Source organism: Stenella coeruleoalba (assembly GCF_951394435.1).
Source record: "Stenella coeruleoalba genome assembly, contig: scaffold_112, whole genome shotgun sequence".
Taxonomy (NCBI): domain Eukaryota; kingdom Metazoa; phylum Chordata; class Mammalia; order Artiodactyla; family Delphinidae; genus Stenella; species Stenella coeruleoalba.
Genome location: NW_027646328.1, coordinates 349,431 through 372,671, shown reverse-complemented (window position 1 = coordinate 372,671; position 23,241 = coordinate 349,431). Strand labels below are relative to the sequence as shown.

Sequence of the window (23,241 nt, the reverse complement as noted above, 5' to 3'; positions counted from 1 at the left end):
TGTTTTAGCTGAAGGAAGAATACCTTAAACCTGGGTAGTTGAAACCCGTGGAATGGGTACCATGCAATATGACTTCAAAGGGTCTTTATTTGCTCAACGAACATCTCCAAACCTATCACTGCTGCGTTTATGCCCCTGTACACATGCTTGATTCTCTTTCGGAGACATTGCAATCCATAGGTTTTAAGATACTTACTAGTCAGGTACATTCTTAGGCGTTTAATATGGGGTGTTGAGTCCATTTCGTTGAGCAAGGAGTAGCTCTTGTCTATACCATATTTGGCTTAAGGAACTTTATCTGTGCTCATTTCAATCTCTGGTTTTATGCAGCACCCCAACTCACCTTTACCCTTAAGCAAGAATAAGTTGGTTTTCTAAATTTGAGACCCTGTTCTGTTCTGTAATTCAGTTCCTGTGTAGCCAAGTTTCCATTCCGTGTATTACTGATATCTTATGATGTTTCTTTTTCTGTGTGACTTATTTCAGTTAGAATCATCATACCTGAATCCACTCATTGTGCTGCTAAGGGCCTGATGACACAGATTTCATTGCTGAGTGATATTGCTTTGTAAGTAAATACCACAACTTCTTTATCCATTTTTCACTTTCTGCGATGTTGAACTTGTACTGTAAACGAGGTTCTTGTAAACAGAGGCGTCCCAAACTTTGGGGTGGCTGTGTCTTTTTGATTTTAATTTCCCTAAGCTATAGGACCATAAGTGGCAGTGCCCTAGGCTCTGTTGCTTTGTTTTTTAGATGTTTCAGGAAACACCATACACTTCTCCCGAGTGTCTGTTGGCAATTTACATCCCGGCCATCAGCATAACAAGGCTCCCAGTTCTCCATGGCCTGTCCTGCCTTTCTGGATTTTACACTTTTTTCAGATGGCCCTTTTGACCGGGGGGAAGTGAGACTTCATTGTAGTGCAGATTTCCTTTGCAAGCTTGCTTGGTTGGCCAAAAAGGGCGTATGCGTTTTTTCCTGAATATATTCAGGAAAAAACGCATACGCGCTTTTTGGCCAAGTGCATCATTGTGGACGTTCTGCCTCTTTTCCTATGCTTTCAATGCAATTCCAGTCTACCTCCTGAAATCGGTTTCCTGCAATTCTGCCCCGCTTTCAAGTCCTCTTGGCAGCCTTACTTCAGTCTATTTTTGGACGATAGCTGTCATTTATAACTCTGCAGGTTTGTGAATTACAGTGCCCCTGAGCTCCTTTCTTCAACTCGCTTTCTTGTGACCTGGCCGCAACACGGCAGGATGGCTTCAGGCCCTAATATGGTTCCGGTACGGCATGCTGAGCCTTTGGTTATTTCCTCTTCCTGGTGGGAAATGAGAGTTAAATTTGCCCGTCCAGACACCTCCAGCTAGCCTCTCATTGCTTCTCGCTATTCCTGTTCATCTTCCGCAGAAATTGCAAACTGGGCCAAACAGGAGGTTAAAGGCGCTGACTCTCCAAGTGGGGAGATTGTTAGTAAAGCGTCTGGAATGTTGGACCCGAGTACCAGGGGAGGAAAACTGAGACATATTTGAACACGTCTCCCGTTCACATGGTTGATCATACTTGGGTTCCACATGCATGTTTTAGCTGAAGGAAGAATACCTTAAACCTGGAGAGTTGAGACCTGTGGAATGGGTACCATGCAATATGACTTCAAAGGGTCTTCATTTGCTCACCGAACCTCTCCAATCCTATCACTGCTGCGTTTATGCCCCTGTACACATGCTTGATTCTCTTTTGGAGACATAGCAATCCATAGGTTTTACGATACTTACTAGTCAGGTACATTCTTAGGCGTTTAATATGCGGTGTTGAGTCCATTTCGTTGAGCAAGGAGTAGCTCTTGTCTATTCCATATTTGACTTAAGGAACTTTATCTGTGCTCATTTCAATCTCTGGTTTTATGCAGCACCCCAACTCACCTTTCCCCTTAAGCAAGCATAAGTTGGTTTTCTAAATTTGAGACCCTGTTCTGTTCTGTAATTCAGTTCCTGTGTAGCCAAGTTTACATTCCGTGTATTACTGATATCTTATGATGTTTCTTTTTCTGTGTGACTTATTTCAGTTAGAGTCATCATACCTGAATCCACTCATTGTGATGCTAAGGGCCTGATGACATAGATTTCATTGCTGAGTGATATTGCTTTGTAAGTAAATACCACAACTTCTTTATCCATTTTTCACTTTCTGCGATGCTGAACTTGTACTGTAAACGAGGTTCTTGTAAACAGAGGCGTCCCAAACTTTGGGGTGGCTGTGTCTTTTTGATTTTAATTTCCCTAAGCTATAGGACCATAAGTGGCAGTGCCCTAGGCTCTGTTGCTTTGTTTTTTAGATGTTTCAGGAAACACCATACACTTCTCCCGAGTGTCTGTTGGCAATTTACATCCCGGCCATCAGCATAACAAGGCTCCCAGTTCTCCATGGCCTGTCCTGCCTTTCTGGATTTTACACTTTTTTCAGATGGCCCTTTTGACCGGGGGGAAGTGAGACTTCATTGTAGTGCAGATTTCCTTTGCAAGCTTGCTTGGTTGGCCAAAAAGGGCGTATGCGTTTTTTCCTGAATATATTCAGGAAAAAACGCATACGCGCTTTTTGGCCAAGTGCATCATTGTGGACGTTCTGCCTCTTTTCCTATGCTTTCAATGCAATTCCAGTCTACCTCCTGAAATCGGTTTCCTGCAATTCTGCCCCGCTTTCAAGTCCTCTTGGCAGCCTTACTTCAGTCTATTTTTGGACGATAGCTGTCATTTATAACTCTGCAGGTTTGTGAATTACAGTGCCCCTGAGCTCCTTTCTTCAACTCGCTTTCTTGTGACCTGGCCGCAACACGGCAGGATGGCTTCAGGCCCTAATATGGTTCCGGCCGGGCACGCTGAGCCTTTGGTTAATTCCTCTTCCTGGTGGGAAATGAGAGTTAAATTTGCCCGTCCAGACACCTCCAGCTAGCCTCTCATTGGTTCTCGCTATTCCTGTTCATCTTCCGCAGAAATTGCAAACTGGGCCAAACAGGAGGTTAAAGGGAATGACTCTCCAAGTCGGGAGAGTGTTAGTAAAGCGTCTGGAATGTTGCACCCGAGTACCAGGGGAGGAAAACTGAGACATATTTGAACACATCTCTCGATCACATGGTTGATCATACTCTAGGTTCCACATGCATGTTTTAGCTGAAGGAAGAATACCTTAAACCTGGGTAGTTGAAACCCGTGGAATGGGTACCATGCAATATGACTTCAAAGGGTCTTCATTTGCTCACCGAACCTCTCCAATCCTATCACTGCTGCGTTTATGCCCCTGTACACATGCTTGATTCTCTTTCGGAGACATAGCAATCCATAGGTTTTAAGATACTTACTAGTCAGGTACATTCTTAGGCGTTTAATATGGGGTGTTGAGTCCATTTCGTTGAGCAAGGAGTAGCTCTTGTCTATTCCATATTTGACTTAAGGAACTTTATCTGTGCTCATTTCAATCTCTGGATTTATGCAGCACCCCAACTCACCTTTACCCTTAAGCAAGAATAAGTTGGTTTTCTAAATTTGAGACCCTGTTCTGTTCTGTAATTCAGTTCCTGTGTAGCCAAGTTTCCATTCCGTGTATTACTGATATCTTATGATGTTTCTTTTTCTGTGTGACTTATTTCAGTTAGAATCATCATACCTGAATCCACTCATTGTGCTGCTAAGGGCCTGATGACACAGATTTCATTGCTGAGTGATATTGCTTTGTAAGTAAATACCACAACTTCTTTATCCATTTTTCACTTTCTGCGATGTTGAACTTGTACTGTAAACGAGGTTCTTGTAAACAGAGGCGTCCCAAACTTTGGGGTGGCTGTGTCTTTTTGATTTTAATTTCCCTAAGCTATAGGACCATAAGTGGCAGTGCCCTAGGCTCTGTTGCTTTGTTTTTTAGATGTTTCAGGAAACACCATACACTTCTCCCGAGTGGTTGTTGGCAATTTACATCCCGCCCATCAGCATAACAAGGCTCCCAGTTCTCCATGGCCTGTCCTGCCTTTCTGGATTTTACACTTTTTTCAGATGGCCCTTTTGACCGGGGGGAAGTGAGACTTCATTGTAGTGCAGATTTCCTTTGCAAGCTTGCTTGGTTGGCCAAAAAGGGCGTATGCGTTTTTTCCTGAATATATTCAGGAATAATTTGCCCGTCCAGACACCTCCAGCTAGCCTCTCATTGGTTCTCGCTATTCCTGTTCATCTTCCGCAGAAATTGCAAACTGGGCCAAACAGGAGGTTAAAGGCACTGACTCTCCAAGTGGGGAGAGTGTTAGTAAAGCGTCTGGAATGTTGCACCCGAGTACCAGGGGAGGAAAACTGAGACATATTTGAACACGTCTCCCGATCACATGGTTGATCATACTCTAGGTTCCACATGCATGTTTTAGCTGAAGGAAGAATACCTTAAACCTGGGTAGTTGAAACCCGTGGAATGGGTACCATGGAATATGACTTCAAAGGGTCTTCATTTGCTCACCGAACCTCTCCAATCCTATCACTGCTGCGTTTATGCCCCTGTACACATGCTTGATTCTCTTTTGGAGACATAGCAATCCATAGGTTTTACGATACTTACTAGTCAGGTACATTCTTAGGCGTTTAATATGCGGTGTTGAGTCCATTTCGTTGAGCAAGGAGTAGCTCTTGTCTATTCCATATTTGACTTAAGGAACTTTATCTGTGCTCATTTCAATCTCTGGTTTTATGCAGCACCCCAACTCACCTTTCCCCTTAAGCAAGCATAAGTTGGTTTTCTAAATTTGAGACCCTGTTCTGTTCTGTAATTCAGTTCCTGTGTAGCCAAGTTTACATTCCGTGTATTACTGATATCTTATGATGTTTCTTTTTCTGTGTGACTTATTTCAGTTAGAGTCATCATACCTGAATCCACTCATTGTGATGCTAAGGGCCTGATGACATAGATTTCATTGCTGAGTGATATTGCTTTGTAAGTAAATACCACAACTTCTTTATCCATTTTTCACTTTCTGCGATGCTGAACTTGTACTGTAAACGAGGTTCTTGTAAACAGAGGCGTCCCAAACTTTGGGGTGGCTGTGTCTTTTTGATTTTAATTTCCCTAAGCTATAGGACCATAAGTGGCAGTGCCCTAGGCTCTGTTGCTTTGTTTTTTAGATGTTTCAGGAAACACCATACACTTCTCCCGAGTGTCTGTTGGCAATTTACATCCCGGCCATCAGCATAACAAGGCTCCCAGTTCTCCATGGCCTGTCCTGCCTTTCTGGATTTTACACTTTTTTCAGATGGCCCTTTTGACCGGGGGGAAGTGAGACTTCATTGTAGTGCAGATTTCCTTTGCAAGCTTGCTTGGTTGGCCAAAAAGGGCGTATGCGTTTTTTCCTGAATATATTCAGGAAAAAACGCATACGCGCTTTTTGGCCAAGTGCATCATTGTGGACGTTCTGCCTCTTTTCCTATGCTTTCAATGCAATTCCAGTCTACCTCCTGAAATCGGTTTCCTGCAATTCTGCCCCGCTTTCAAGTCCTCTTGGCAGCCTTACTTCAGTCTATTTTTGGACGATAGCTGTCATTTATAACTCTGCAGGTTTGTGAATTACAGTGCCCCTGAGCTCCTTTCTTCAACTCGCTTTCTTGTGACCTGGCCGCAACACGGCAGGATGGCTTCAGGCCCTAATATGGTTCCGGCCGGGCACGCTGAGCCTTTGGTTAATTCCTCTTCCTGGTGGGAAATGAGAGTTAAATTTGCCCGTCCAGACACCTCCAGCTAGCCTCTCATTGGTTCTCGCTATTCCTGTTCATCTTCCGCAGAAATTGCAAACTGGGCCAAACAGGAGGTTAAAGGGAATGACTCTCCAAGTCGGGAGAGTGTTAGTAAAGCGTCTGGAATGTTGCACCCGAGTACCAGGGGAGGAAAACTGAGACATATTTGAACACATCTCTCGATCACATGGTTGATCATACTCTAGGTTCCACATGCATGTTTTAGCTGAAGGAAGAATACCTTAAACCTGGGTAGTTGAAACCCGTGGAATGGGTACCATGCAATATGACTTCAAAGGGTCTTCATTTGCTCACCGAACCTCTCCAATCCTATCACTGCTGCGTTTATGCCCCTGTACACATGCTTGATTCTCTTTCGGAGACATAGCAATCCATAGGTTTTAAGATACTTACTAGTCAGGTACATTCTTAGGCGTTTAATATGGGGTGTTGAGTCCATTTCGTTGAGCAAGGAGTAGCTCTTGTCTATTCCATATTTGACTTAAGGAACTTTATCTGTGCTCATTTCAATCTCTGGATTTATGCAGCACCCCAACTCACCTTTCCCCTTAAGCAAGAATAAGTTGGTTTTCTAAATTTGAGACCCTGTTCTGTTCTGTAATTCAGTTCCTGTGTAGCCAAGTTTCCATTCCGTGTATTACTGATATCTTATGATGTTTCTTTTTCTGTGTGACTTATTTCAGTTAGAATCATCATACCTGAATCCACTCATTGTGCTGCTAAGGGCCTGATGACACAGATTTCATTGCTGAGTGATATTGCTTTGTAAGTAAATACCACAACTTCTTTATCCATTTTTCACTTTCTGCGATGTTGAACTTGTACTGTAAACGAGGTTCTTGTAAACAGAGGCGTCCCAAACTTTGGGGTGGCTGTGTCTTTTTGATTTTAATTTCCCTAAGCTATAGGACCATAAGTGGCAGTGCCCTAGGCTCTGTTGCTTTGTTTTTTAGATGTTTCAGGAAACACCATACACTTCTCCCGAGTGGTTGTTGGCAATTTACATCCCGCCCATCAGCATAACAAGGCTCCCAGTTCTCCATGGCCTGTCCTGCCTTTCTGGATTTTACACTTTTTTCAGATGGCCCTTTTGACCGGGGGGAAGTGAGACTTCATTGTAGTGCAGATTTCCTTTGCAAGCTTGCTTGGTTGGCCAAAAAGGGCGTATGCGTTTTTTCCTGAATATATTCAGGAATAATTTGCCCGTCCAGACACCTCCAGCTAGCCTCTCATTGGTTCTCGCTATTCCTGTTCATCTTCCGCAGAAATTGCAAACTGGGCCAAACAGGAGGTTAAAGGCACTGACTCTCCAAGTGGGGAGAGTGTTAGTAAAGCGTCTGGAATGTTGCACCCGAGTACCAGGGGAGGAAAACTGAGACATATTTGAACACGTCTCCCGATCACATGGTTGATCATACTCTAGGTTCCACATGCATGTTTTAGCTGAAGGAAGAATACCTTAAACCTGGGTAGTTGAAACCCGTGGAATGGGTACCATGGAATATGACTTCAAAGGGTCTTCATTTGCTCACCGAACCTCTCCAATCCTATCACTGCTGCGTTTATGCCCCTGTACACATGCTTGATTCTCTTTCGGAGACATAGCAATCCATAGGTTTTAAGATACTTACTAGTCAGGTACATTCTTAGGCGTTTAATATGGGGTGTTGAGTCCATTTCGTTGAGCAAGGAGTAGCTCTTGTCTATTCCATATTTGGCTTAAGGAACTTTATCTGTGCTCATTTCAATCTCTGGTTTTATGCAGCACCCCAACTCACCTTTACCCTTAAGCAAGAATAAGTTGGTTTTCTAAATTTGAGACCCTGTTCTGTTCTGTAATTCAGTTCCTGTGTAGCCAAGTTTCCATTCCGTGTATTACTGATATCTTATGATGTTTCTTTTTCTGTGTGACTTATTTCAGTTAGAATCATCATACCTGAATCCACTCATTGTGCTGCTAAGGGTCTGATGACACAGATTTCATTGCTGAGTGATATTGCTTTGTAAGTAAATACCACAACTTCTTTATCCATTTTTCACTTTCTGCGATGTTGAACTTGTACTGTAAACGAGGTTCTTGTAAACAGAGCCGTTCCAAACTTTGGGGTGGCTGTGTCTTTTTGATTTTAATTTCCCTAAGCTATAGGACCATAAGTGGAAGTGCCCTAGGTTCTGTTGCTTTGTTTTTTAGATGTTTCAGGAAACACCATACACTTCTCCCGAGTGGTTGTTGGCAATTTACATCCCGCCCATCAGCATAACAAGGCTCCCAGTTCTCCATGGCCTGTCCTGCCTTTCTGGATTTTACACTTTTTTCAGATGGCCCTTTTGACCGGGGGGAAGTGAGACTTCATTGTAGTGCAGATTTCCTTTGCAAGCTTGCTTGGTTGGCCAAAAAGGGCGTATGCGTTTTTTCCTGAATATATTCAGGAAAAAACGCATATGCCCTTTTTGGCCAAGTGCATCATTGTGGACGTTCTGCCTCTTTTCCTATGCTTTCAATGCAATTCCAGTCTACCTCCTGAAATCGGTTTCCTGCAATTCTGCCCCGCTTTCAAGTCCTCTTGGCAGCCTTACTTCCGTCTATTTTTGGACGATAGCTGTCATTTATAACTCTGCAGGTTTGTGAATTACAGTGCCCCTGAGCTCCTTTCTTCAACTTGCTTTCTTGTGACCTGGCCGCAACACCGCAGGATGGCTTCAGGCCCTAATCTGGTTCCGGCACGGCACGCTGAGCCTTTGGTTATTTCCTCTTCCTGGTGGGAAATGAGAGTTAAATTTGCCCGTCCAGACACCTTCAGCTAGCCTCTCATTGGTTCTCGCTATTCCTGTTCATCTTCCGCAGAAATTGCAAACTGGACCAAACAGGAGGTTAAAGGCGCTGACTCTCCAAGTGGGGAGAGTGTTAGTAAAGCGTCTGGAATGTTGCACCCGAGTACCAGGGGAGGAAAACTGAGACATATTTGAACACGTCTCCCGTTCACATGGTTGATCATACTTGGGTTCCACATGCATGTTTTAGCTGAAGGAAGAATACCTTAAACCTGGGTAGTTGAAACCCGTGGAATGGGTACCATGCAATATGACTTCAAAGGGTCTTTATTTGCTCAACGAACATCTCCAAACCTATCACTGCTGCGTTTATGCCCCTGTACACATGCTTGATTCTCTTTCGGAGACATTGCAATCCATAGGTTTTAAGATACTTACTAGTCAGGTACATTCTTAGGCGTTTAATATGGGGTGTTGAGTCCATTTCGTTGAGCAAGGAGTAGCTCTTGTCTATACCATATTTGGCTTAAGGAACTTTATCTGTGCTCATTTCAATCTCTGGTTTTATGCAGCACCCCAACTCACCTTTACCCTTAAGCAAGAATAAGTTGGTTTTCTAAATTTGAGACCCTGTTCTGTTCTGTAATTCAGTTCCTGTGTAGCCAAGTTTCCATTCCGTGTATTACTGATATCTTATGATGTTTCTTTTTCTGTGTGACTTATTTCAGTTAGAATCATCATACCTGAATCCACTCATTGTGCTGCTAAGGGCCTGATGACACAGATTTCATTGCTGAGTGATATTGCTTTGTAAGTAAATACCACAACTTCTTTATCCATTTTTCACTTTCTGCGATGTTGAACTTGTACTGTAAACGAGGTTCTTGTAAACAGAGCCGTTCCAAACTTTGGTGTGGCTGTGTCTTTTTGATTTTAATTTCCCTAAGCTATAGGACCATAAGTGGAAGTGCCCTAGGTTCTGTTGCTTTGTTTTTTAGATGTTTCAGGAAACACCATACACTTCTCCCGAGTGGTTGTTGGCAATTTACATCCCGCCCATCAGCATAACAAGGCTCCCAGTTCTCCATGGCCTGTCCTGCCTTTCTGGATTTTACACTTTTTTCAGATGGCCCTTTTGACCGGGGGGAAGTGAGACTTCATTGTAGTGCAGATTTCCTTTGCAAGCTTGCTTGGTTGGCCAAAAAGGGCGTATGCGTTTTTTCCTGAATATATTCAGGAAAAAACGCATACGCCCTTTTTGGCCAAGTGCATCATTGTGGACGTTCTGCCTCTTTTCCTATGCTTTCAATGCAATTCCAGTCTACCTCCTGAAATCGGTTTCCTGCAATTCTGCCCCGCTTTCAAGTCCTCTTGGCAGCCTTACTTCAGTCTATTTTTGGACGATAGCTGTCATTTATAACTCTGCAGGTTTGTGAATTACAGTGCCCCTGAGCTCCTTTCTTCAACTCGCTTTCTTGTGACCTGGCCGCAACACCGCAGGATGGCTTCAGGCCCTAATCTGGTTCCGGCACGGCACGCTGAACCTTTGGTTATTTCCTCTTCCTGGTGGGAAATGAGAGTTAAATTTGCCCGTCCAGACACCTTCAGCTAGCCTCTCATTGGTTCTCGCTATTCCTGTTCATCTTCCGCAGAAATTGCAAACTGGGCCAAACAGGAGGTTAAAGGCGCTGACTCTCCAAGTGGGGAGAGTGTTAGTAAAGCGTCTGGAATGTTGCACCCGAGTACCAGGGGAGGAAAACTGAGACATATTTGAACACGTCTCCCGTTCACATGGTTGATCATACTTGGGTTCCACATGCATGTTTTAGCTGAAGGAAGAATACCTTAAACCTGGAGAGTTGAGACCCGTGTAATGGGTACCATGCAATATGACTTCAAAGGGTCTTCATTTGCTCACCGAACCTCTCCAATCCTATCACTGCTGCGTTTATGCCCCTGTACACATGCTTGATTCTCTTTCGGAGACATAGCAATCCATAGGTTTTACGATACTTACTAGTCAGGTACATTCTTAGGCGTTTAATATGCGGTGTTGAGTCCATTTCGTTGAGCAAGGAGTAGCTCTTGTCTATTCCATATTTGACTTAAGGAACTTTATCTGTGCTCATTTCAATCTCTGGTTTTATGCAGCACCCCAACTCACCTTTACCCTTAAGCAAGCATAAGTTGGTTTTCTAAATTTGAGAACCTGTACTGTTCTGTAATTCAGTTCCTGTGTAGCCAAGTTTACATTCCGTGTATTACTGATATCTTATGATGTTTCTTTTTCTGTGTGACTTATTTCAGTTAGAATCATCATACCTGAATCCACTCATTGTGATGCTAAGGGCCTGATGACATAGATTTCATTGCTGAGTGATATTGGTTTGTAAGTAAATACCACAAATTCTTTATCCATTTTTCACTTTCTGCGATGTTGAACTTGTACTGTAAACGAGGTTCTTGTAAACACAGGCGTCAAAAACTTTGGGGTGGCTGTGTCTTTTTGATTTTAAATTCCCTAAGCTATAGGACCAAAGTGGCATTGCCCTAGGCTCTGTTGCTTTGTTTTTTAGATGTTTCAGGAAACACCATACACTTCTCCCGAGTGTCTGTTGGCAATTTACATCCCGCCCATCAGCATAACAAGGCTCCCAGTTCTCCATGGCCTGTCCTGCCTTTCTGGATTTTACACTTTTTTCAGATGGCCCTTTTGACCGGGGGGAAGTGAGAGTTCATTGTAGTGCAGATTTCCTTTGCAAGCTTGCTTGGTTGGCCAAAAAGGGCGTATGCGTTTTTTCCTGAATATATTCAGGAAAAAACGCATACGCCCTTTTTGGCCAAGTGCATCATTGTGGACGTTCTGCCTCTTTTCCTATGCTTTCAATGCAATTCCAGTCTACCTCCTGAAATCGGATTCCTGCAATTCTGCCCCGCTTTCAAGTCCTCTTGGCAGCCTTACTTCAGTCTATTTTTGGACGATAGCTGTCATTTATAACTCTGCAGGTTTGTGAATTACAGTGCCCCTGAGCTCCTTTCTTCAACTCGCTTTCTTGTGACCTGGCCGCAACATCGCAGGATGGCTTCAGGCCGTAATCTGGTTCCGGCACGGCACGCTGAGCCTTTGGTTAATTCCTCTTCCTGGTGGGAAATGAGAGTTAAATTTGCCCGTCCAGACACCTCCAGCTAGCCTCTCATTGTTTCTCGCTATTCCTGTTCATCTTCCGCAGAAATTGCAAACTGGGCCAAACAGGAGGTTAAAGGGACTGACTCTCCAAGTGGGGAGAGTGTTAGTAAAGCGTCTGGAATGTTGCACCCGAGTACCAGGGGAGGAAAACTGAGACATATTTGAACATGTCTCCCGATCACATGGTTGATCATACTCTAGGTTCCACATGCATGTTTTAGCTGAAGGAAGAATACCTTAAACCTGGGTAGTTGAAACCCGTGGAATGGGTACCATGCAATATGACTTCAAAGGGTCTTCATTTGCTCACCGAACCTCTCCAATCCTATCACTGCTGCGTTTATGCCCCTGTACACATGCTTGATTCTCTTTCGGAGACATAGCAATCCATAGGTTTTAAGATACTTACAAGTCAGGTACATTCTTAGGCGTTTAATATGCGGTGTTGAGTCCATTTCGTTGAGCAAGGAGTAGCTCTTGTGTATTCCATATTTGGCTTAAGGAACTTTATCTGTGCTCATTTCAATCTCTGGTTTTATGCAGCACCCCAACTCACCTTTCCCCTTAAGCAAGCATAAGTTGTTTTTCTAAATTTGAGACCCTGTTCTGTTCTGTAATTCAGTTCCTGTGTAGCCAAGTTTCCATTCCGTGTATTACTGATATCTTATGATGTTGCTTTTTCTGTGTGACTTATTTCAGTTAGAATCATCATACCTGAATCCACTCATTGTGCTTCTAAGGGCCTGATGACACAGATTTCATTGCTGAGTGATATTGCTTTGTAAGTGAATACCACAACTTCTTTATCCATTTTTCACTTTCTGCGATGTTGAACTTGTACTGTAAACGAGGTTCTTGTAAACAGAGCCGTTCCAAACTTTGGGGTGGCTGTGTCTTTTTGATTTTAATTTCCCTAAGCTATAGGACCATAAGTGGAAGTGCCCTAGGTTCTGTTGCTTTGTTTTTTAGATGTTTCAGGAAACACCATACACTTCTCCCGAGTGGTTGTTGGCAATTTACATCCCGCCCATCAGCATAACAAGGCTCCCAGTTCTCCATGGCCTGTCCTGCCTTTCTGGATTTTACACTTTTTTCAGATGGCCCTTTTGACCGGGGGGAAGTGAGACTTCATTGTAGTGCAGATTTCCTTTGCAAGCTTGCTTGGTTGGCCAAAAAGGGCGTATGCGTTTTTTCCTGAATATATTCAGGAAAAAACGCATACGCCCTTTTTGGCCAAGTGCATCATTGTGGACGTTCTGCCTCTTTTCCTATGCTTTCAATGCAATTCCAGTCTACCTCCTGAAATCGGTTTCCTGCAATTCTGCCCCGCATTCAAGTCCTCTTGGCAGCCTTACTTCAGTCTATTTTTGGACGATAGCTGTCATTTATAACTCTGCAGGTTTGTGAATTACAGTGCCCCTGAGCTCCTTTGTTCAACTCGCTTTCTTTTGAGCTGGCCGCAACACCGCAGGATGGCTTCAGGCCCTAATCTGGTTCCGGTACGGCACGCTGAGCCTTTGGTTATTTCCTCTTCCTGGTGGGAAATGAGAGTTAAATTTGCCCGTCCAGAAACCTCCAGCTAGCCTCTCATTGGTTCTCGCTATTCCTGTTCATCTTCTGCAGAAATTGCAAACTGGGCCAAACAGGAGGTTAAAGGCGCTGACTCTCCAAGTGGGGAGAGTGTTAGTAAAGCGTCTGGAATGCTGCACCCGAGTACCAGGGGAGGAAAACTGAGACATATTTGAACACGTCTCCCGTTCACATGGTTGATCATACTTGGGTTCCACATGCATGTTTTAGCTGAAGGAAGAATACCTAAAACCTGGGTAGTTGAAACCCGTGGAATGGGTACCATGCAATATGACTTCAAAGGGTCTTCATTTGCTCACCGAACCTCTCCAATCCTATCACTGCTGCGTTTATGCCCCTGTACACATGCTTGATTCTCCTTCGGAGACATAGCAATCCATAGGTTTTAAGATACTTACTAGTCAGGTACATTCTTAGGCGTTTAATATGCGGTGTTGAGTCCATTTCATTGAGCAAGGAGTAGCTCTTGTCTATTCCATATTTGGCTTAAGGAACTTTATCTGTGCTCATTTCAATCTCTGGTTTTATGCAGCACCCCAACTCACCTTTCCCCTTAAGCAAGCATAAGTTGGTTTTCTAAATTTGAGACCCTGTTCTGTTCTGTAATTCAGTTCCTGTGTAGCCAAGTTTACATTCCGTGTATTACTGATATCTTATGATGTTTCTTTTTCTGTGTGACTTATTTCAGTTAGAATCATCATACCTGAATCCACTCATTGTGATGCTAAGGGCCTGATGACATAGAATTCATTGCTGAGTGATATTGCTTTGTAAGTAAATACCACAACTTCTTTATCCATTTTTCACTTTCTGCGATGTTGAACTTGTACTGTAAACGAGGTTCTTGTAAACAGAGGCGTCCCAAACTTTGGGGTGGCTGTGTCTTTTTGATTTTAATTTCCCTAAGCTATAGGACCATAAGTGGAAGTGCCCTAGGCTCTGTTGCTTTGTTTTTTAGATGTTTCAGGAAACACCATACACTTCTCCCGAGTGTCTGTTGGCAATTTACATCCCGCCCATCAGCATAACAAGGCTCCCAGTTCTCCATGGCCTGTTGCCTTTCTGGATTTTACACTTTTTTCAGATGGCCCTTTTGACCGGGGGGATGTGAGACTTCATTGTAGTGCAGATTTCCTTTGCAAGCTTGCTTGGTTGGCCAAAAAGGGCGTATGCGTTTTTTCCTGAATATATTCAGGAAAAAACGCATACGCCCTTTTTGGCCAAGTGCATCATTGTGGACGTTCTGCCTCTTTTCCTATGCTTTCAATGCAATTCCAGTCTACCTCCTGAAATCGGTTTCCTGCAATTCTGCCCCGCTTTCAAGTCCTCTTGGCAGCCTTACTTCAGTCTATTTTTGGACGATAGCTGTCATTTATAAATCTGCAGGTTTGTGAATTACAGTGCCCCTGAGCTCCTTTCTTCAACTCGCTTTCTTTTGAGCTGGCCGCAACACCGCAGGATGGCTTCAGGCCCCAATCTGGTTCCGGCACGGCACGCTGAGCCTTTGGTTAATTCCTCTTCCTGGTGGGAAATGAGAGTTAAATTTGCCCGTCCAGACACCTCCAGCTAGCCTCTCATTGGTTCTCGCTATTCCTGTTCATCTTCCGCAGAAATTGCAAACTGGGCCAAACAGGAGGTTAAAGGGACTGACTCTCCAAGTCGGGAGAGTGTTACTAAAGCGTCTGGAATGTTGCACCCGAGTACCAGGGGAGGAAAACTGAGACATATTTGAACACGTCTCCCGATCACATGGTTGATCATACTCTAGGTTCCACATGCATGTTTTAGCTGAAGGAAGAATACCTTAAACCTGGAGAGTTGAGACCCGTGGAATGGGTACCATGCAATATGACTTCAAAGGGTCTTCATTTGCTCACCGAACCTCTCCAATCCTATCACTGCTGCGTTTATGCCCCTGTACACACGCTTGATTCTCTTTCGGAGACATAGCAATCCATAGGTTTTAAGATACTTACTAGTCAGGTACATTCTTAGGCGTTTAATATGCGGTGTTGAGTCCATTTCGTTGAGCAAGGAGTAGCTCTTGTCTATTCCATATTTGACTTAAGGAACTTTATCTGTGCTCATTTCAATCTCTGGTTTTATGCAGCACCCAAACTCACCTTTACCCTTAAGCAAGCATAAGTTGGTTTTCTAAATTTGAGACCCTGTTCTGTTCTGTAATTCAGTTCCTGTGTAGCCAAGTTTACATTCCGTGTATTACTGATATCTTATGATGTTTCTTTTTCTGTGTGACTTACTTCAGTTAGAATCATCATACCTGAATCCACTCTTTGTGCTGCTAAGGGCCTGATGACACAGATTTCATTGCTGAGTGATATTGCTTTGTAAGTAAATACCACAACTTCTTTATCCATTTTTCACTTTCTGCGATGTTGAACTTGTACTGTAAACGAGGTTCTTGTAAACAGAGCCGTTCCAAACTTTGGGGTGGCTGTGTCTTTTTGATTTTAATTTCCCTAAGCTATAGGACCATAAGTGGAAGTGCCCTAGGTTCTGTTGCTTTGTTTTTTAGATGTTTCAGGAAACACCATACACTTCTCCCGAGTGTCTGTTGGCAATTTACATCCCGCCCATCAGCATAACAAGGCTCCCAGTTCTCCATGGCCTGTTGCCTTTCTGGATTTTACACTTTTTTCAGATGGCCCTTTTGACCGGGGGGATGTGAGACTTCATTGTAGTGCAGATTTCCTTTGCAAGCTTGCTTGGTTGGCCAAAAAGGGCGTATGCGTTTTTTCCTGAATATATTCAGGAAAAAACGCATACGCCCTTTTTGGCCAAGTGCATCATTGTGGACGTTCTGCCTCTTTTCCTATGCTTTCAATGCAATTCCAGTCTACCTCCTGAAATCGGTTTCCTGCAATTCTGCCCCGCTTTCAAGTCCTCTTGGCAACCTTACTTCAGTCTATTTTTGGACGATAGCTGTCATTTATAAATCTGCAGGTTTGTGAATTACAGTGCCCCTGAGCTCCTTTCTTCAACTCGCTTTCTTTTGAGCTGGCCGCAACACCGCAGGATGGCTTCAGGCCCCAATCTGGTTCCGGCACGGCACGCTGAGCCTTTGGTTAATTCCTCTTCCTGGTGGGAAATGAGAGTTAAATTTGCCCGTCCAGACACCTCCAGCTAGCCTCTCATTGGTTCTCGCTATTCCTATTCATCTTCCGCAGAAATTGCAAACTGGGCCAAACAGGAGGTTAAAGGGACTGACTCTCCAAGTCGGGAGAGTGTTAGTAAAGCGTCTGGAATGTTGCACCCGAGTACCAGGGGAGGAAAACTGAGACATATTTGAACACGTCTCCCGATCACATGGTTGATCATACTCTAGGTTCCACATGCATGTTTTAGCTGAAGGAAGAATACCTTAAACCTGGAGAGTTGAGACCCGTGGAATGGGTACCATGCAATATGACTTCAAAGGGTCTTCATTTGCTCACCGAACCTCTCCAATCCTATCACTGCTGCGTTTATGCCCCTGTACACACGCTTGATTCTCTTTCGGAGACATAGCAATCCATAGGTTTTAAGATACTTACTAGTCAGGTACATTCTTAGGCGTTTAATATGCGGTGTTGAGTCCATTTCGTTGAGCAAGGAGTAGCTCTTGTCTATTCCATATTTGACTTAAGGAACTTTATCTGTGCTCATTTCAATCTCTGGTTTTATGCAGCACCCCAACTCACCTTTACCCTTAAGCAAGCATAAGTTGGTTTTCTAAATTTGAGACCCTGTTCTGTTCTGTAATTCAGTTCCTGTGTAGCCAAGTTTACATTCCGTGTATTACTGATATCTTATGATGTTTCTTTTTCTGTGTGACTTACTTCAGTTAGAGTCATCATACCTGAATCCACTCTTTGTGCTGCTAAGGGCCTGATGACACAGATTTCATTGCTGAGTGATATTGCTTTGTAAGTAAATACCACAACTTCTTTATCCATTTTTCACTTTCTGCGATGTTGAACTTGTACTGTAAACGAGGTTCTTGTAAACAGAGCCGTTCCAAACTTTGGGTTGGCTGTGTCTTTTTGATTTTAATTTCCCTAATCTATAGGACCATAAGTGGAAGTGCCCTAGGTTCTGTTGCTTTGTTTTTTAGATGTTTCAGGAAACACCATACACTTCTCCCGAGTGTCTGTTGGCAATTTACATCCCGCCCATCAGCATAACAAGGCTCCCAGTTCTCCATGGCCTGTTGCCTTTCTGGATTTTACACTTTTTTCAGATGCCCTTTTGACCGGGGGGAAGTGAGACTTCATTGTAGTGCAGATTTCCTTTGCAAGCTTGCTTGGTTGGCCAAAAAGGGCGTATGCGTTTTTTCCTGAATATATTCAGGAAAAAACGCATACGCCCTTTTTGGCCAAGTGCATCATTGTGGACGTTCTGCCTCTTTTCCTATGCTTTCAATGCAATTCCAGTCTACCTCCTGAAATCGGTTTCCTGCAATTCTGCCCCGCTTTCAAGTCCTCTTGGCAGCCTTACTTCAGTCTATTTTTGGACGATAGCTGTCATTTATAACTCTGCAGGTTTGTGAATTACAGTGCCCCTGAGCTCCTTTCTTCAACTCGCTTTCTTGTGACCTGGCCGCAACACCGCAGGATGGCTTCAGGCCCTAATCTGGTTCAGGCACAGCACGCTGAGCCTTTGGTTAATTCCTCTTCCTGGTGGGAAATGAGAGTTAAATTTGCCCGTCCAGACACCTCCAGCTAGCCTCTCATTGTTTCTCGCTATTCCTGTTCATCTTCCGCAGAAATTGCAAACTGGGCCAAACAGGAGGTTAAAGGGACTGGCTCTCCAAGTCGGGAGAGTGTGAGTAAAGCGACTGGAATGTTGCACCCGAGTTCCAGGGTACGAAAACTGAGACATATTTGAACACGTCTCCCGTTCACACGGTTGATCATACTCTGGGTTCCACATGCATGTTTTAGCTGAAGGAAGAATACCTTAAACCTGGAGAGTTGAGACCCGTGGAATGGGTACCATGCAATATGACTTCAAAGAGTCTTCATTTGCTCACCGAACCTCTCCAATCCTATCACTGCTGCGTTTATGCCCCTGTACACACGCTTGATTCTCTTTTGGAGACATAGCAATCCATAGGTTTTAAGATACTTACTAGTCAGGTACATTCTTAGGCGTTTAATATGGGGTGTTGAGTCCATTTCATTGAGCAAGGAGTAGCTCTTGTCTATTCCATATTTGGCTTAAGGAACTTTATCTGTGCTTATTTCAATCTCTGGTTTTATGCAGCACCCCAACTCACCTTTCCCCTTAAGCAAGCATAAGTTGGTTTTCTAAATTTGAGACCCTGTTCTGTTTTGGAATTCAGTTCCTGTGTAGCCACGTTTACATTCCATGTATTAGTGATATCTTATGATGTTTCTTTTTCTGTGTGACTTATTTCAGTTAGAATCATCGTACCTGAATCCACTCATTATGCTGCTACGAGCCTGATGTCATAGATTTCATTGCTGAGTGATACTGCATTGTACGTAAGTACCATAAGTTCTTTATCCATTTTTCACTTTTTGTGATAGTGAACTTGTACGGTAAACGAGGTTCTTGTAAAAAGATCCGCTCCAAACTTTGGGGTGGCTGTGTCTTTTTGATTTTAATTTCCCTAAGCTATAGGACCATAAGTGGCAGTGCCCTAGGCTCTGTTGCTTTGTTTTTTAGATGTTTCAGGAAACACCATACACTTTTCCCGAGTGTCTGTTGGCAATTTACATCCCGCCCATCAGCATAACAAGGCTCCCAGTTCTCCATGGCCTGTCCTGCCTTTCTGGATTTTACACTTTTTTCAGATGGCCCTTTTGACCGGGGGGAAGTGAGACTTCATTGTAGTGCAGATTTCCATTGCAAGCTTGCTTGGTTGGTCAAAAAGGGCGTATGCGTTTTTTCCTGAATATATTCAGGAAAAAACGCATACGCCCTTTTTGGCCAAGTGCATCATTGTGGACGTTCTGCCTCTTTTCCTATGCTTTCAATGCAATTCCAGTCTACCTCCTGAAATCGGTTTCCTGCAATTCTGCCCCGCTTTCAAGTCCTCTTGGCAGCCTTACTTCAGTTTATTTTTGGACGATAGCTGTCATTTATAACTCTGCAGGTTTGTGAATTACAGTGCCCCTGAGCTCCTTTCTTCAACTCGCTTTCTTGTGACCTGGCCGCAACACCGCAGGATGGCTTCAGGCCCTAATCTGGTTCCGGCACGGCACGCTGAGCCTTTGGTTATTTCCTCTTCCTGGTGGGAAATGAGAGTTAAATTTGCCCGTCTAGACACCTCCAGCTAGTCTCTCATTGGTTCTCGCTATTCCTGTTCATCTTCCGCAGAAATTGCAAACTGGGCCAAACAGGAGGTTAAAGGGACTGACTCTCCAAGTCGGGAGAGTGTTAGTAAAGCGTCTGGAATGTTGCACCCGAGTACCAGGGTACGAAAACTGAGACATATTTGAACACGTCTCCCGTTCACATGGTTGATCATACTTGGGTTCCACATGCATGTTTTAGCTGAAGGAAGAATACCTTAAACCTGGAGAGTTGAGACCCGTGGAATGGGTACCATGCAATATGACTTCAAAGGGTCTTCATTTGCTCACCGAACCTCTCCAATCCTATCACTGCTGCGTTTATGCCCCTGTACACATGCTTGATTCTCTTTCGGAGACATAGCAATCCATAGGTTTTAAGATACTTACTAGTCAGGTACATTCTTAGGCATTTAATATGCGGTGTTGAGTCCATTTCGTTGAGCAAGGAGTAGCTCTTGTCTATTCCATATTTGACTTAAGGAACTTTATCTGTGCTCATTTCAATCTCTGGTTTTATGCAGCATCCCAACTCACCTTTACCCTTAAGCAAGCATAAGTTGGTTTTCTAAATTTGAGTCCCTGTTCTGTTCTGTAATTCAGTTCCTGTGTAGCCAAGTTTACATTCCGTGTATTTCTGATATCTTATGATGTTTCTTTTTCTGTGTGACTTACTTCAGTTAGAATCATCATACCTGAATCCACTCATTGTGCTGCTAAGGGCCTGATGACACAGATTTCATTGCTGAGTGATATTGCTTTGTAAGTAAATACCACAACTTCTTTATCCATTTTTCACTTTCTGCGATGTTGAACTTGTACTGTAAACGAGGTTCTTGTAAACAGAGCCGTTCCAAACTTTGGGGTGGCTGTGTCTTTTTGATTTTAATTTCCCTAAGCTATAGGACCATAAGTGGAAGTGCCCTAGGTTCTGTTGCTTTGTTTTTTAGATGTTTCAGGAAACACCATACACTTCTCCCGAGTGGTTGTTTGCAATTTACATCCCGCCCATCAGCATAACAAGGCTCCCAGTTCTCCATGGCCTGTCCTGCCTTTCTGGATTTTACACTTTTTTCAGATGGCCCTTTTGACCGGGGGGAAGTGAGACTTCATTGTAGTGCAGATTTCCTTTGCAAGCTTGCTTGGTTGGCCAAAAAGGGCGTATGCGTTTTTTCCTGAATATATTCAGGAAAAAACGCATACGCCCTTTTTGGCCAAGTGCATCATTGTGGACGTTCTGCCTCTTTTCCTATGCTTTCAATGCAATTCCAGTCTACCTCCTGAAATCGGTTTCCTGCAATTCTGCCCCGCTTTCAAGTCCTCTTGGCAGCCTTACTTCAGTCTATTTTTGGACGATAGCTGTCATTTATAACTCTGCAGGTTTGTGAATTACAGTGCCCCTGAGCTCCTTTCTTCAACTCGCTTTCTTGTGACCTGGCCGCAACACCGCAGGATGGCTTCAGGCCCTAATCTGGTTCCGGCACGGCACGCTGAGCCTTTGGTTATTTCCTCTTCCTGGTGGGAAATGAGAGTTAAATTTGCCCGTCCAGACACCTCCAGCTAGTCTCTCATTGGTTCTCCCTATTCCTGTTCATCTTCCGCAGAAATTGCAAACTTGGCCAAACAGGAGGTTAAAGGCGCTGACTCTCCAAGTGGGGAGAGTGTTAGTAAAGCGTCTGGAATGTTGCACCCGAGTACCAGGGGAGGAAAACTGAGACATATTTGAACACGTCTCCCGTTCACATGGTTGATCATACTCTGGGTTCCACATGCATGTTTTAGCTGAAGGAAGAATACCTTAAACCTGGAGAGTTGAGACCCGTGGAATGGGTACCATGCAATATGACTTCAAAGGGTCTTCATTTGCTCACCGAACCTCTCCAATCCTATCACTGCTGCGTTTATGCCCCTGTACACACGCTTGATTCTCTCTTGGAGACATAGCAATCCATAGGTTTTAAGATACTTACTAGTCAGGTACATTCTTAGGCGTTTAATATGGGGTGTTGAGTCCATTTCGTTGAGCAAGGAGTAGCTCTTGTCTATTCCATATTTGGCTTAAGGAACTTTATCTGTGCTCATTTCAATCTCTGGTTTTATGCAGCACCCCAACTCACCTTTCCCCTTAAGCAAGCATAAGTTGGTTTTCTAAATTTGAGACCCTGTTCTGTTTTGGAATTCAGTTCCTGTGTAGCCAAGTTTACATTCCGTGTATTAGTGATATCTTATGATGTTTCTTTTTCTGTGTGACTTATTTCAGTTAGAATCATCGTACCTGAATCCACTCATTATGCTGCTACGGGCCTGATGACATAGATTTCATTGCTGAGTGATACTGCATTGTACGTAAGTACCACAATTTCTTTATCCATTTTTCACTTTCTGTGATATTGAACTTGTACGGTAAACGAGGTTCTTGTAAACAGAGGCGTCCCAAACTTTGGGGTGGCTGTGTCTTTTTGATTTTAATTTCCCTAAGCTATAGGACCATAAGTGGAAGTGCCCTAGGCTCTGTTGCTTTGTTTTTTAGATGTTTCAGGAAACACCATACACTTCTCCGGAGTGGCTGTTGACAATTCACATCCCGCCCATCAGCATAACAAGGCTCCCAGTTCTCCATGGCCTGTCCTGCCTTTCTGGATTTTACACTTTTTTCAGATGGCCCTTTTGACCGGGGGGAAGTGAGACTTCATTGTAGTGCAGATTTCCTTTGCAAGCTTGCTTGGTTGGCCAAAAAGGGCGTATGCGTTTTTTCCTGAATATATTCAGGAAAAACCGCATACGCCCTTTTTGGCCAAGTGCATCATTGTGGACGTTCTGCCTCTTTTCCTATGCTTTCAATGCAATTCCAGTCTACCTCCTGAAATCGGTTTCCTGCAATTCTGCCCTGCTTTCAAGTCCTCTTGGCAGCCTTACTTCAGTCTATTTTTGGACGATAGCTGTCATTTATAACTCTGCAGGTTTGTGAATTACAGTGCCCCTGAGCTCCTTTCTTCAACTCGCTTTCTTGTGACCTGGCCGCAAAACCGCAGGATGGCTTCAGGCCCTAATCTGGTTCCGGCACGGCACGCTGAGCCTTTGGTTATTTCCTATTCCTGGTGGGAAATGGGAGTTAAATTTGCCCGTCCAGACACCTCCAGCTAGTCTCTCATTGGTTCTCGCTATTCCTGTTCATCTTCCGCAGAAATTGCAAAGTGGGCCAAACAGGAGGTCAAAGGCGTTGACTCTCCAAGTGGGGAGAGTGTTAGTAAAGCGTCTGGAATGTTGCACCCGAGTACCAGGGGATGAAAACTGAGACATATTTGAACACGTCTCCCGTTCACACGGTTGATCATACTCTGGGTTCCACATGCATGTTTTAGCTGAAGGAAGAATACCTTAAACCTGGAGAGTTGAGACCCGTGGAATGGGTACCATGCAATATGACTTCAAAGGGTCTTCATTTGCTCACCGAACCTCTCCAATCCTATCACTGCTGCGTTTATGCCCCTGTACACACGCTTGATTCTCTTTTGGAGACATAGCAATCCATAGGTTTTAAGATACTTATTAGTCAGGTACATTCTTAGGCATTTAATATGCGGTGTTGAGT

At 43.8% G+C, this 23,241-nt stretch overlaps 1 long non-coding RNA gene across 1 annotated transcript in view; it reads left to right on the top strand.

Moving 5' to 3' along the window:
• LOC307181170 overlaps positions 1-23,241 on the top strand; it is a 555,881-nt gene that overhangs the window by 358,079 nt on the left and 174,561 nt on the right. Inside the window, exon 2 of the long non-coding RNA XR_013826061.1 lies at positions 18,751-18,836. This is a non-coding gene — a long non-coding RNA (uncharacterized lncRNA). The remainder of the gene's footprint in view (positions 1-18,750; positions 18,837-23,241) is intronic.